Source organism: Sus scrofa, chromosome 6, assembly GCF_000003025.6.
Source record: "Sus scrofa isolate TJ Tabasco breed Duroc chromosome 6, Sscrofa11.1, whole genome shotgun sequence".
Taxonomy (NCBI): Eukaryota; Metazoa; Chordata; class Mammalia; order Artiodactyla; family Suidae; genus Sus; species Sus scrofa.
The window spans coordinates 56465891-56479220 of record NC_010448.4 but is presented as its reverse complement, the minus strand read 5'-3'; the positions used below and the strand labels follow the sequence as shown (position 1 = coordinate 56479220).

At 51.2% G+C, this 13330-nt stretch overlaps 1 pseudogene; it reads right to left on the bottom strand.

Moving 5' to 3' along the window:
- Window positions 1-12000, bottom strand: part of LOC100620251 — a 41858-nt pseudogene extending 29858 nt beyond the window's left edge.

Sequence of the window (13330 nt, the reverse complement as noted above, 5' to 3'; positions counted from 1 at the left end):
AAGGAATGAAATACCAGCATTTTTTGCAACATGGATGGACCTAGAAACTATCATGCTAAATGAAGTCAGCCATACAATGAGACACCAACATCCAATGCTTTCACTGACAGGTGGAATCTGAAAAAAGGACAAACTGAACTTCCTTGCAGAACAGATGCTGACTCACAGACATTGAAAAACATATGGTCCCCAGAGGAGACAGTTTGGGGGGTGGGGGGATGTGCTTGGGTTGTGGGATGGAAATCCTCTGAAATTGGATTGTGATGAACATTATAGAACTACAGATGTGATAAATTCATTTGAGTAATAAAAAAATTTTTTAAAAAGACAGTGGGATAGTAGTCAGCCTTCAAAACACAGCATTTCTTGTTTTCTTTTTTTCTTTTCTTTTACTTTTTGGGGCTGCACCCTCAGCAATGGAGGTTGCCAGGCTCGGGATGGAATCAGAGCTGCAGCCACAAGCCTACACCACAGCCACAGCAACAGGGATCCAAGCCACGTGCGTGACCTACACCAAAGCTCATGGCAACACCTGATCCTTAACCCACCAAGCAAAGCCAGGGACTGAACCCGAATCCTCATGGATCCTACTCAGGTTCGTTAACCACTGGGCCATGAAGGGAACACAAAGACAGCAATATCTGACCTGTGCTACCACCTGGAGGAAGCTTGAGGACATTGTGCCAAGTGACAGGAGCCTGGCACCAAAAGACAAATACTGCGAGTTTCCACCTCCATGAAGCACCCAAAGGAGTCAGATCCTTAGAGACGCAAAGTCAAACGGAGCTGGGGTGAGGGGACAATGAGAAGCCCTTGTCCAATGCGGACACAGTTTCAGGTTTACAGCATGAAAAGCGTCTGGAGACTGGATGCTCAGCAAATATGTAAACGTACATCAACTTAGTGACCTGCACACTTTAAACTGCTTAGCATGGGTGCCGGCCTCAGCAGAACCTCTGCTAAAACTGGAATCTTGCAAAGAAGATTAGCATGGCCCCTGCGCCAGGATGACACACAAAGTCATGAAGCATTCCATGGTCTTTACCTGAACCCCTTTGCTGTAAAGCAGAAATGATCAAAACACTGAAAATCAGCCATCATCGGGGATTCCCGTTGAGGTGCAGGGGAAACCAATCTGACTAATATCCATGAGGATGTGGGCTCCATCCCTGGCCTCGGCCTCGCTCAGTGGGTTAGGGATCTGGCATTGCTGTGAGCTTGGATCCCACGCTGCTGTGGCTGTTGTGTAGGCTGGCAGCTGTAGCTCTGATTTGACCCCTAGTGGGGGAGCTTCTATATGCAGCGGATGTGGCACTAAAAAGCAAAAGAAAAAATGAAAGAAAGAAAAGAAGGAAGGAAATCAACTATACTTCCATAAAACTTGAAAAATTTTTAAATACTTAAATAGATTTTGTTGTGTATTTTATCACCAATTTTAAAATTGCCGCTGCCAATGATAAACAATAGAGCCAGCTTCACAGAGTTCCTGGCTGTAACAAACCCCAAGGGGATTTAACATAAATCTCCACACAGTCATCCTTCACGGATACCAAATCCAGGATGCTGCCAAGTCCCTCACGTCATCCTTGTACCTGCAGACACAGTGCGCCAGGTAGTAGACAGGAGCCTGAAGTCAGTGGTCCCCAGGTCATACACCTTACATAAGGGCAATTTTTCCTGTTGTCAGAACACAAACCTAAACACTAGTCTTAGAGCCTCTGGACACGGATGTAATCTCCCCACCCCCACCTCTTCCCACACAAACCCTTACACCTGCTAGCTCCTGCTTTCCTGTGCAAAATGGGTCTTTCCACCCTTAGGCTGAGCCAGGCTGACCCAGCTGCACCCTGGGATGGCAGACGTCTCTTTAGGAAGAGCTAAGGAGTTCCACTGTGGCTAGGCGGCAACGCACCCAACTGGTATCCAGGAGGATGGGGGTTCGATCCCTGGCCTTGCTCAGTGGGTTTAGGATCCGGCGGTGCTGTGGCTATGGCAAAAGGCTGGTAGTTGCAGTTCAGATTCCACCCCTAGCCTGGGAACGTCCCTATGCTGCAGGTGCGGCCACAAAGAGACAACAACAACAACAAATATCCAAGAGAAGCTGAACCCAGCACCCAGTCTCCTCCAGAAGAAGGGGATGCCAAGACTCACCGGATTCTTGGAGCAGAGCCTGGAGCACTGGATTACACAAGGAGCCTGAGGTTAAGCTGTGTGGGGCTGGAGCTGACACATCTCCAAAAACGAAAGCAGGAAATTACTGAGCACAAAAGGCTAGACTCAATTAACCTTGGGTTGTTGGCATGGGGCTGGGAGTGGGGCTGGGGGTGGGGCTGGGTGAGCAGGATCACCGGTAGTGTTGCACTGTGGTTACCCTCAGTGCAAGGTTTTTGGGGGTTTGTTTTGTTGTTTCTTTATTTGTTTTTCCTTTTAGGCACCTGCAACATATGAAAGTTCTGAGGCTAGGGGGCCGATCGGAGCCAATGCCAGGAAGAGAGCTGTTATCAGAGATAACTTGTTATCTTGGAAAGACTTCATGAGTGGCAAAGCTTTGCTCCTCCCATCCTCCTGGGCACTGTCTCCCTCCCCTTTGAACCCCCAGAACCCCACCCCTTCTCCTTGGCTCTGGGTAGCATATAAACCCCAGGTGCCCGACTGCCTTTGAGCCTCAGAGTTTTTATGGGCCTCCTCTAGATACCAGACTACATTCGTCCATCTCTTAGGGAAATGTAATTATTACAGCAGGCAAAGGAAAGTTTTCTGTCCCTTCAGAAGCAAAAGCAAGAGTTCCTGTTGTGGCACAATGGAAAGGAATCTGACTGGGAACCATGAGGTTGTGGGTTCCACCCCTGGCCTCGCTCAGTGGATTCAGGATCTGGCATTGCCATGAGCTGTGGTGTAGGCCATGGACACGGCTCGGATCTGGCTTTGCTGTGGCTCTGGCATAGGCTGGCAGCTACAGCTCTGATTAGACCCCTAGCCTAGAAATCTCCATAGGCCGCAGGTTCCGCCCTAAAACGTCAAAAGGCAAAAAAAAGGAAAGAAAGAAAGAAAAAAAGCGAGAGCAAAAGCTTCAGAAGAAACAGAGAAAAAAGTCTTCTGTCCCTTCAGAAACAAAAGCTGCTTCTTTTTTTTGTGTTCTTTAGGGCCATACCCAGGGCATATAGAAGTTCCCAGGCTAAGGTTCCAATCAGGGCTGTGGCTGCCTGCCTACACCACAGCCACAGCAACAGCCGATCAGAGCTGATACTGCAGCCTACACCAAAGCTCATGGCAATGCCAGATTTTTAACCCTCATCTCAAGGCCAGGGATCCAACCCACATCCTCACAGACACTGGCTGGGATCTTAACCTGATGAGGCACAGTGGGAACTCTGTAAAAGCTTCTGATACAGTGCCTGGCACACACAGCAGCTGCTTAATTGGTATACGGTGCTGATTTGAGAATTGTTGATTCTATTATTTTTATTTTTCTTTCTCCGTTGTCTTTTTAGGGCCACACCCACGGCATAGGGAGGGTCCCAGGCTAGGGGTAGAATCCCAGCTACAGCTGCCGGCCTACACCACAGCCACAGCAACGCCGGATCCTTAATCCAACAAGTGAGGCCAGGGATCAAACCTGCGTCCTCATGGATGCTAGTCAGGTTCATTTCCACTGAGCCACAAGGGGAGCTCCCCTAGAATTGATGATTCTAGAATTGGGATCAACCAGCTCTGCGAGTTCAAATCTAGCTCTGCTATGCATTAGCTTGTCTGGTTTGTCCTTCTATTTTCTAGTTTTAAAACAGGAAATTTTCATCATTATTCCATTCCCTCCATGTTATGTGTGAAGTGACTTCTAAGGGGCTGGGTGATCAGAGAACGTAAGACTCCACATCTTTCTACACCAAGGATCCTGAAAACAGACTGCTTTCTGCGTCACTGCTTGCAGAGTGACATGGAGTTGGAACTGCGAGTTCAGGCAGAATGACATGGGACAGACTCCAGCCCAGCTCAGTCAAGGCATCAAACCACACTGCCTGCAGGAAAGGGACCAACCCTTCATTCTTCATCTTCAGGAAGCCTCTGCCCATGACACCCCAAAGTCCATGATTAGCACTTTGGATAAGAGCAAACATTCAAAGGCCCAGGGAACTCTGGTTAAAATCTTGGTTTAGGTGTTCCTGTTGTGGCTCAGTGGTTAACGAATCCAACTAGGAACCATGAGGTTGCAGGTTTGATCCCTGGCCTTGCTCAGTGGGTTAAAAGATCCGGCGTTGCCGTGAGCTGTGATATAGGTTGCAGACGCAGCTCGGATCCTGCGTTGCTGTGGCTCTGGTGTAGGCCGGCGGCTACAGGTCCGATTGGACCCCTAGCCTAGGAACCTCCATATGCCACTGGAGTGGCCCAAGAAATGGCAAAAAGACAAAAAAAATCTTGGTTCAGAGCTTCCATGCTCACTGGAAACGAATCTGAATAGCATCCGTGAGGATGCAGGTTCAATCCTCAGAATCACTTGGTGGGTTAAGGATCCGGCATGGCCCTGAGTTCTGGTATAGGTTGCAGATGTGGCTTGGATCCTGCTTTTATGTGGCTGTGGTTTAGGCTGGCAACTACACTTCTGGTTCGACCCCTAGCCTGGGACCCTCCACATGCTGCAGATGCAGCCCTAAAAAGATTAAAAAAACATTTAAAAATAAAGAGTTTAAAAAAAAATCTTGGCTCCACCAATACCTCTGTGCCCTTGGAGAAGTCATTTCATTCTCTCGGTGTCTGTGTTCTTCTGCTTCAGATACTACGGAGGAGCCCTTGGGCACTGTGAGTAGGAAAGTAAAATGGAGAAGGGAGGAGATACAATGCATAAAATATGGTCATTCCTCAAATATTGAAAATGGATTTACCCTATGGTCCAGTAATTCAGCTTCTGGGTATAGACTCAAAGGAACTCAAAACAGGGTCTCAAAGAGATAACCGCACACCCATGGTTATACCAATACTATTCACAGTAGCTCAGACATGGAAGCATCTCCTATGTCCATCCCCAAAGGAATGGATAGACACAATGGGCTCCATACAGATAGTGGAATATGATTCAGCCTGAGAAAACAGCAATGGCTGACCCCTGCTACAACATGGAGGACACTGTGCTGAGTGACATGAGCCAGTCACAAAAAGACCAAGAGTGTATGATTCCACTTCTATGAAATACCCAGAGAATCAAATTCATAGACAGAAAAGTCAATCGGTGGCTTGCCAGGAGCTGAGGTGAGGGGGCAACGGGGAGTTATTGTTAAATGGGCACAAGAGAAGGGTTCTGAGACTGGTCGCAGGACAATGGAAATGTACTCAATGGTACAGAACTGTACACCTACAATGGTAGAGACGGTTAATTTTATGCAATCAGAGCAACCAGGGACCCAAGCCACGTCTGCTACCTACACCACAGCTCACGGCAACACCGGATCCTTAACCCACTGAGTGAGGCCAGGGATCAAACCTGGGACCTCATGGATGCTAGTAAGATTCCTTTCTGCTGAGCCACAATAGCAACTCCTACCACCATATGTTCAATTAATACCAGTAACGTGTACTCTGAGCCAGCGTCACGGTGTGAGCAAGCCCAGTGTTGATTTCGTATGAATCACCATCAGCCCCCCTCCACCAATACCAAAAGCCACAGATGCTCAGGTCAGTCCCTCAGTTACAGTGTTCCGGGAATCCGCAGAGTTGAAAATCACAGACCTCCAACTATACACAGGAAACTGAAGTCAGTGGTTCTCATGTCATAAACCCTATATAAGGATCATCTTTACCGCTCTTTGAGCACAGGTCAAATAAAACCAGTCTTAGAATGCAGACACTGAGCCAACTTCCTCCACTTCTCACACAAACACAACAGCTCCCAGCTCCTTCTGCTTTCGTGTGCACAATGGGTCTTCCCACCCTCAGGCTGAGCCAGGCTGACCCAGCTGCACCCTGCGATGGCAGAGTCTCTTTAGGAGCCGCTGAACCCCACGCTCAGTCTCCTCCAAGAGAGGGCATACCCAAGACTTACTGGATCCTTGGAGCAGAGCCTGGAGCAGGGATCAGTCAGGCAAGCTGAGGTTAAGTTGTGTGGGGCTGGAGCTGACACATCTCCAAAGAGGGAAGCAGGGAGTCCCTGAGCACCAACGACTAGGCTTAAACCCTTGCTGGGCTGGGGCTGGGTGGGTGGGAGCATCTGGAGTGTTGCTATCAGCCCTTGACATGTCTGTGGTTACTCTCAGAGGATAGTTCAGAGATTTCTTTGTACTGGGCTAAAATACACAGTACATAAAAGTGGCCGTTTTATTTTATTTTATTTTATTTTTTATTTATTTTTTTATTTTTTTGGCTTTTTGCCTTTTCTAGGGCTACTCCTGGGGCATAAGGAGGTTCCCAGGCTAGGGGTCGAATCCGAGCTGTAGCTGCCGGTCTACACCACAGCCACAGCAACTCGGGATTAGAGCCGCGTCTGCAACCTACACCACAGCTGACAACAACGCTGGATCCTCAACCCACTGAGCAAGGACAGGAATCGAACCTCATGGTCCCTATTCAGATTCATTAACCACTGAGCCATGACGGGAACTCAAAAGTGGCCATTTTCATCACCTTCAAGTAGGCAGTTCAGTCCTGTTAAGCATGTTCAACTTTTGTGCCGCCAAACTCCAGAACTTTCTGCATCTTGCAAAACGGAACCTCTGTACCCACTCGCCCCCAATGCCCCTTCTCCTTTCCCAGTTCCTGGCCAATCCCATCCTACACTCTATCTCCATGAATCTGACCCTTCCAGGTGCTGCACTGAACGGAATCCTTCAATATTCGTCCTTTCCCGTCAGGGCTGTTTCAGTTAGTAAAGTGTCCACTGGGTTTCTCCACGTTGTAGCGTGTGTGAGATTCCCTGCCTTGTTGATGCTGAATGATGCTCTGTCATTTACACATACGACGTTTGGCTTATCCATTCTTTGGTCAGTGGGCACGTGGGCTGCTCCACGTTTTAGCTCACGTGACTTACGCTACTCTAAACGTGAATGTACAAGTGTCTCTTCCAGGGTGTGCTTTCAGGTCTTTCGGGAAGATCCTCAGCAGGGAAATTGCTGGGTCACATGGCTCTAAGACTTGCCAGTGCTCGTGATGGAGAAGGTGTTCACCTACTGAGGTGTGGGGACGTCAGGGTGGCTGGTACAGGCTTCAGCCTGAACGTTGTGTGCAGCTGCGACAGCCGGTCAGACCCTCACGACACATCTGCTCTCACCACTGAGGTCAAGGAGGTCTGTTTGGAGGATGAGGATGAACAACTCCCAGCTTATGGTCTCCATGGCAACACTCACTCGAAGATAAGGTTTCCTTCCCACCCAGACCCGAGGGTCCCACTGTCTCGCTGTCTGAGGACTAAGTCTGTCTTTTTTGAAATCCTGAAGGGACCTACCTGGTCATGGTTGATGTCTGACCTATATTTTAACAAGATAGAAGAGTATGCTGAAAACGATGCTTCCATGGAACAGGTCCTCAGAGCTACTGGAAGGCTGTCTCCCCTGCTATGGGCCTCAGTTTGGCTCAAATGAAACTCTTTCCTATGTTTGTTTGTTTGGCTGCACTCCTGGCATGTGGAAGTTCCCAGGCCAGGATCAAACACCATGACACAGTGGTGAAAATGCCAGATCCTTAGCCCACTTGGTCACAAGAGAACTCCAACGCTTTCCTATTCTTCTTTCTTTTTATTTCTTTTTTTTTTTTTTTAGGGCCGCACCCACGGCACATGGAGGTTCCCAGGCTAGGGATCCAATCAGAGCTACAGCTGCCAGCCTACACCACAGCCACAGCAACACAGGCCCTGAGCTGTCTCTGTGACTTACCCCATGGCTGGCCGACAGCCATGCCAGATCCTTAACCCTTTGAGAGAGGCCAGGGATCAAACCTGCATCCTCATGGATACTAGTCAGATTCATTTCTACTGCGCCACACCAGGAGCTCCCTCTTTCCTATTCTTATGACAGATTGTTTATCGATTATTTCTGTGGACACTTGAGTTCCTTTGATCAGCAAGGACCCTGAGAAGTGGGGGCTGCAAGACCGGGGACCCCGCTTACATCCCTGCTCCCTCCCAGTCTTCTTACTCTACTCAACTCTCCACAGTCTGCACGTGGCCTGAGATGCTCCAGGGTGGGCAACCCCCAAGCCCAGCTGCACCCCACCCAGGAGAAGGGGAGCTTAAAACCTCTGCTGTGAAGTCAGGCAACAAAAGCATTGAACAAGCATCCTGCCTGCACCCAGCCTTGCAGGAAGGGAGGGAGGAGACAAAGGGGAGGGTGACCTGGGCCCCTTCTCCAAGCAGCTCTGTTTGCTGGAGAAGAGCTGAGCACACAGGCAGAGCAGGGGACCTGGATGTCAGAGCAGAGGAGCCCCGCTCCTCAGGGAAGGAAGCCCAGGAGCAGGAAGTGGAGAAGGGCAGGATGGTGGTGGCGGCAGGGGAATGGCAGGTGGTGGTGAAGGGGTGACAAGACCATGACACGCATCAAGTGACACTGAGCACAAACTATCAAAAGGGACTTACATGTAGTAGTTGACTCTTACATGAACATTTTTCTGTTTTCTTTCTTTCTTTTTTTTTTTTTTTTTTTTTTTTTTTTTTTGCTTTTTAGGGCCCCACCCGTGCCATATGGAAGTGCCCAGGCTAGGGATCCAATCAGAGCTGTAGCTGTGGGCCTACACCACAGACCCAGCAAGGCCAGATCTGAGCCACATCAGTAAACTACACCACAGCTCACGACAACGCCGGATCCTTAACCCACTGAGCGAGGCCAGGGATCAAACCTGCAACCTCATGGTTCCTAGACAGATTCATTTCTGCTGCACCAGGACGGGAACTCCTGCAATCAGATATTTAATCATGGCACTTGAAGTCTTCTGTCCTTTGTGCTTTTGCAAACATGCTTCATCTTTGGAGTTTCCAGATGGTCTAGGGGGTTAAGGATCTGGCATTCTCACTGCTACGACTCAGGTTGCTGCTGTGGCACAGTTTCCATCCCTGGCCTGGGAAGTCCCGCATGTGCCACAAACATGGCCAAAAGAAAAAAAGAAAGAAAAAAAAAAGTTTTATCTTCAAGAAGATTCATAGAAAGGACTTGGCTTTCTGGACTGAGAGGTTTCTGATACCTTTTGGACCATACCAGCGGGCTGGGTAAGAAATTCTAGGACTCTCACGGAAAACCTGGTCGCTTTGTGTCCCTGCTGACCAAAGATCAACGAGAATTCAACACCAGGACTGGATGAACGCGTCCATACAATTTACACCTTGTATGACTTTTTGTCTGGAACACTACTGGCTTTTCCATCTCTGTTTCCCAAACACAAACATCAGACCTTAGCATCCTTCACCAGCTAAAATGGAGCATCCTGGAGAAAGGAGGGAATGACCGAGACGGCCAGGGGTTTCTCACACACTAGCCAGAGAAACTGCACAAAGAGATGGCTGAGATCTTCTCAGCAAAAGAAGGGGGATCCCGGCAGGAAACAAATTCACTGAGACCCACTAGAGCGGATACTTCACAAATGTCAGCATGACGGTGACTATGACAGGGCTAAACCTGGGGACACCAGGAATGAACAGTCATCAACTGTGTGAGTCCAGTGGGGCTGATTCTTGCTTCACTGCTCAAGGGGAAGAGGAAGGACAGAAAATGAACTGATGGAGGAGTCCCCGTCGTGGCTCAGCGGAAACAAGTCCGACTAGGAACCATGAGGTTTCGGGTTCCATCCCTGGCCTTGCTCAGTGGGTTAAGGATCCGGCGTTGCCGTGAGCTGTGGTGTAGGTGGCAGATGCAGCTTGGGTCACAGGTTGCTGTGGCTCTGGTGTAGGCTGACGGCTACAGCTCTGATTAGACACCTAGCCTGGGAACCTCCATATGCCCCAGGAGCAGCCCTAGAAATGGCAAAAAAAAAAAAAAAAGAAAACAAAGATTGATTCTAAGTTTGCAGAGTTTCCTGGGTCCCCGAGGCCTGACCCACCTACCTCTTGGGAACTCCCCGGGTAAGAACTGGGGAGGACAAAGCCTTCCTCACATGTCCATCTGGGCTGTACCCCCGAATCTGAAATAACAGTGACCTGAGGGGACCAGGGGAGCCCCGTTCTTACCAGCGCCATCCAAGAACCCCTTAGGTTTTCAAAATCGTTTTTGCTCATGGGCTCTCTCTGATCCCTGACTCATTCTACATGTTTTTTCTTTTCTGTGCTCTCTCTGCACCTTCTTTTTCTTGCTCTATCTGCCAGCTCCTAGCTCTTTCATTCCTTCATCTCCAGTTCTCTGTCTTACCTGGTCTTCATCGGCTTCTCTGCCCCAACCTGGACCCTCCCTGCCTTTCTCCTTCCTTCAGCATCTGTCTGCGTTGACTGTGTTTCTCTCTTTTCCCCTCCAGGGCCTGTCCTTGTCTCTGTCGCTTTGGCTCATTGTGTGGGTCACCTTCTCCTTTGCCTCTGCTTTGTGCCATATGCTTCTCCAAGAAAACTCTAGATCCAGTCTTGGACCCTTTGTGACAAAGACGACTGTAAATGCCAGGTAAAAACGTCACTGCCTGTCGTCTGGATGCCAGTCCCACCATCTTCCAGAAAACTGGGGACAGAGCAGGAGGGGATGCTGAAGAGGCTTTGGGGAAGGAACTGAGGTCAGGGGAGCACTTCCTGGTTCTAAGAGAAATAGAGTTTGACTGCAGCCTGAAGGAGGTGGTGGGGGTATCAAAACCACAGCGGTCCCCGTGCGGGAGCCCTGAGCCGCCTGCCGACACTGGGCCCTCGAACCGTGCCTGCTCTGCAAGGGTCTGGGCTGTGAGTGTGAACTCACACCTGAGTCTGAACACAGAGACCACAAACACATAAGCAAACAAATAAAAAGGAATGTAACACAATTCACCTACGGCCTTTTCACAGTGATGGCACGTGGAAATGATAACGCTTATACCCACGGGGTCAGATAAAACCTGTTCCACACACCCCCTGCACCTGTTTCTGTTTCCTCAGTCTATTCATGTGGCTCCTAGAAAATCCAAAAGAACACCTGGGGCTTGGGTTTGTGATGCAGGTTATCTCGCCCATGGGCCAGAGCTGGTCTAGGCGTGAGTGTGTTTCAGGTGAGCACAGAGGAGGCATCCAGCAGCCATAGGAGGCTGAGAGTATCGATGTGATACAGTAGTTCCTGGGAGCTCAGAACTGTCAAGACTCTTCCAGCTGCCCAACACCCCCTCACCTCTCCCCTCCCCTATCCCTTCCCTGTGCACACCTTTGGGAGAGGGCGTTCTGCCAAGAAGGGGCATGAGGTCCTATTCTGTGTCTCGACCCGGGTGCTGGTGGCAATTGTCTGTTCCATTTGAGAAAAGGCACTGAATGTTCAGGGATGACATATGCACGTCTGGAAATGGATGTTACCTTACAATTCATAAATACAAGCAAACAGATAGATAAATAGCTGTGACAAGCAAACCCCCAATTCTCTCCATTACTCGTGCCTGGTTCCCACCTGTATTAACTCGTTCAATCCAAAATAACAGCCCACCAAAGAACAGGACTCACCCCTCAGCGGATTATCAAAGAATTTACCCAGCAAACTGGGTAGGGGCAAGAGGAAAATTTTTCTGACGAAAGCAAACGATGCTTTGTCCATTATATACAGATAATAGCCAGCATCCGGGAGGGTGTTATCACCCGCCAGGCCCTGTTCCAGGTTGCCATTCATTTCTTCTTCACAAGCACCCCATGGGATGGGTCCTCTTAGCATCCTGCCTTCCTGATGAAGCGCTGAGCCCCAGCCAGGCCAAGCCACAGAGCCAGGACCAAAGCAGGTTGCCCTGACTCCCGAGTGGGCACACCGAACCCCCACGCTCGGCTGCCTTCCCAGACGGGACCCCCGGGCCAGGCCGTGCCGCCAACCGCACCGCACTGCTGGCGTTTGTGCTCTTGGGGGTCACCCACGTGCGGGCACCCCAGCTCCTGCTCTGCGCTGAGCTCGGGTCACTTACCTGCTGCCTCTCCTGGGCAACCTGCTCGTGGTCACCTTGACCCTGGCTGACCGCCGCCTCGCCTCCCGGATGGATTCCTTCCTCCCGCACTTCTCACGGCTGGAGGTGGGCTTCACCTCCGCCATCGCCCCGCAGGTGCGCATCCCCCTGGTCACGGGACAAGGGACCATCTCCAGAGCCAGATGCTTCGCCCAGACGGAGCTCTCCTTCGTCCTGGGCACCGCCGAGTCCCTGCTGCGGGCGGTCATGTCCGCGGACCGCCACCTGGCCAGCCGCCGGGCCCTGCGGTACCCGGCCCTCCTGAGCCCCCGGCTCTGCCCCGTGCTCGGGCTGCGCTGCTGGGCCGGCCGCCTCCGCGTCCTCGCGGAGCCCAGCGCCTGGCTGTTCTCCCTACCCTTCTGGGGCCCCAGCTGCTCCTGTGACACGTCTTCTGTGACAGCACGCCCTTGCTGCAGCTGGTGTGTGCAGACACCAGGCCCCTGCAGCTCCGGTCCTTCCTGGCAGCCCTGTGCCCCCTGGCCGGCGCCCTGGCGGTCACCCGCCTGTCCCACGTCCGCATCAGCAGCCGCACCATCGGGCGCCCGCCTCCGCCAGGGGGCCGCCCCAAGGCCTCCTCCACCTGCTCCTCCCACAGCCTCGGGCCTCCCTCAGCCTCGGGAGCTGCCTCCTCCTGGACCTGAGCCCCGCCCAGGCGGGGCGGCAGAAGCTCACCAAGGGGCTTGCTTTCTTCAGCACCATCGTGTGGGCCCCGCTGAACCCCTTCATCTCCTGCCTGAGGAGTGAGCTGGTCCACAAAACGAGCAGGGATCTGCCGATCAAGGCGGGAAGGTTTCTTGCCAAGAAGCTCCAGGCAGGAGCCTTCCAGCAGGGCTGCCTGTTATTTCATCCATGTTGCCCCCAGGGAAGGCCTTTTTTTCCCTCCTTGAGCAGGGAGAACACGTTTGCTGGTTTGAAAGCTGATTGGGGTTAGTTCTGCCTTCTAGGCCCACAAACCGTGGCCTGAACGGCTCGTTTGCTCAGGAAAACACCGCCTTTTGGCAGTAACCATGGAGACTGCCAGCCACTCTCCTCCGGTCTCTAGGGGAGTGGCAGCACACTCTGAATTTTCTCTGGGCACGTGGGGGCCACAGAGGGACAATTTCCATCACCCTCCCTTGCAGCTGCTGTGGGCACATGACCACGTTTAGAGGATGGGGTGTCAGTGGAATGATCGCTGTGATTTATGGGTTGTGATCTCCTAGGAAAACTGCATCCTCTCCATGTTTTTCCTTCCATCTTCTTGCTGCCTGGGGTGCCTGACAACGGTCGTGGCCACCTTGGGACA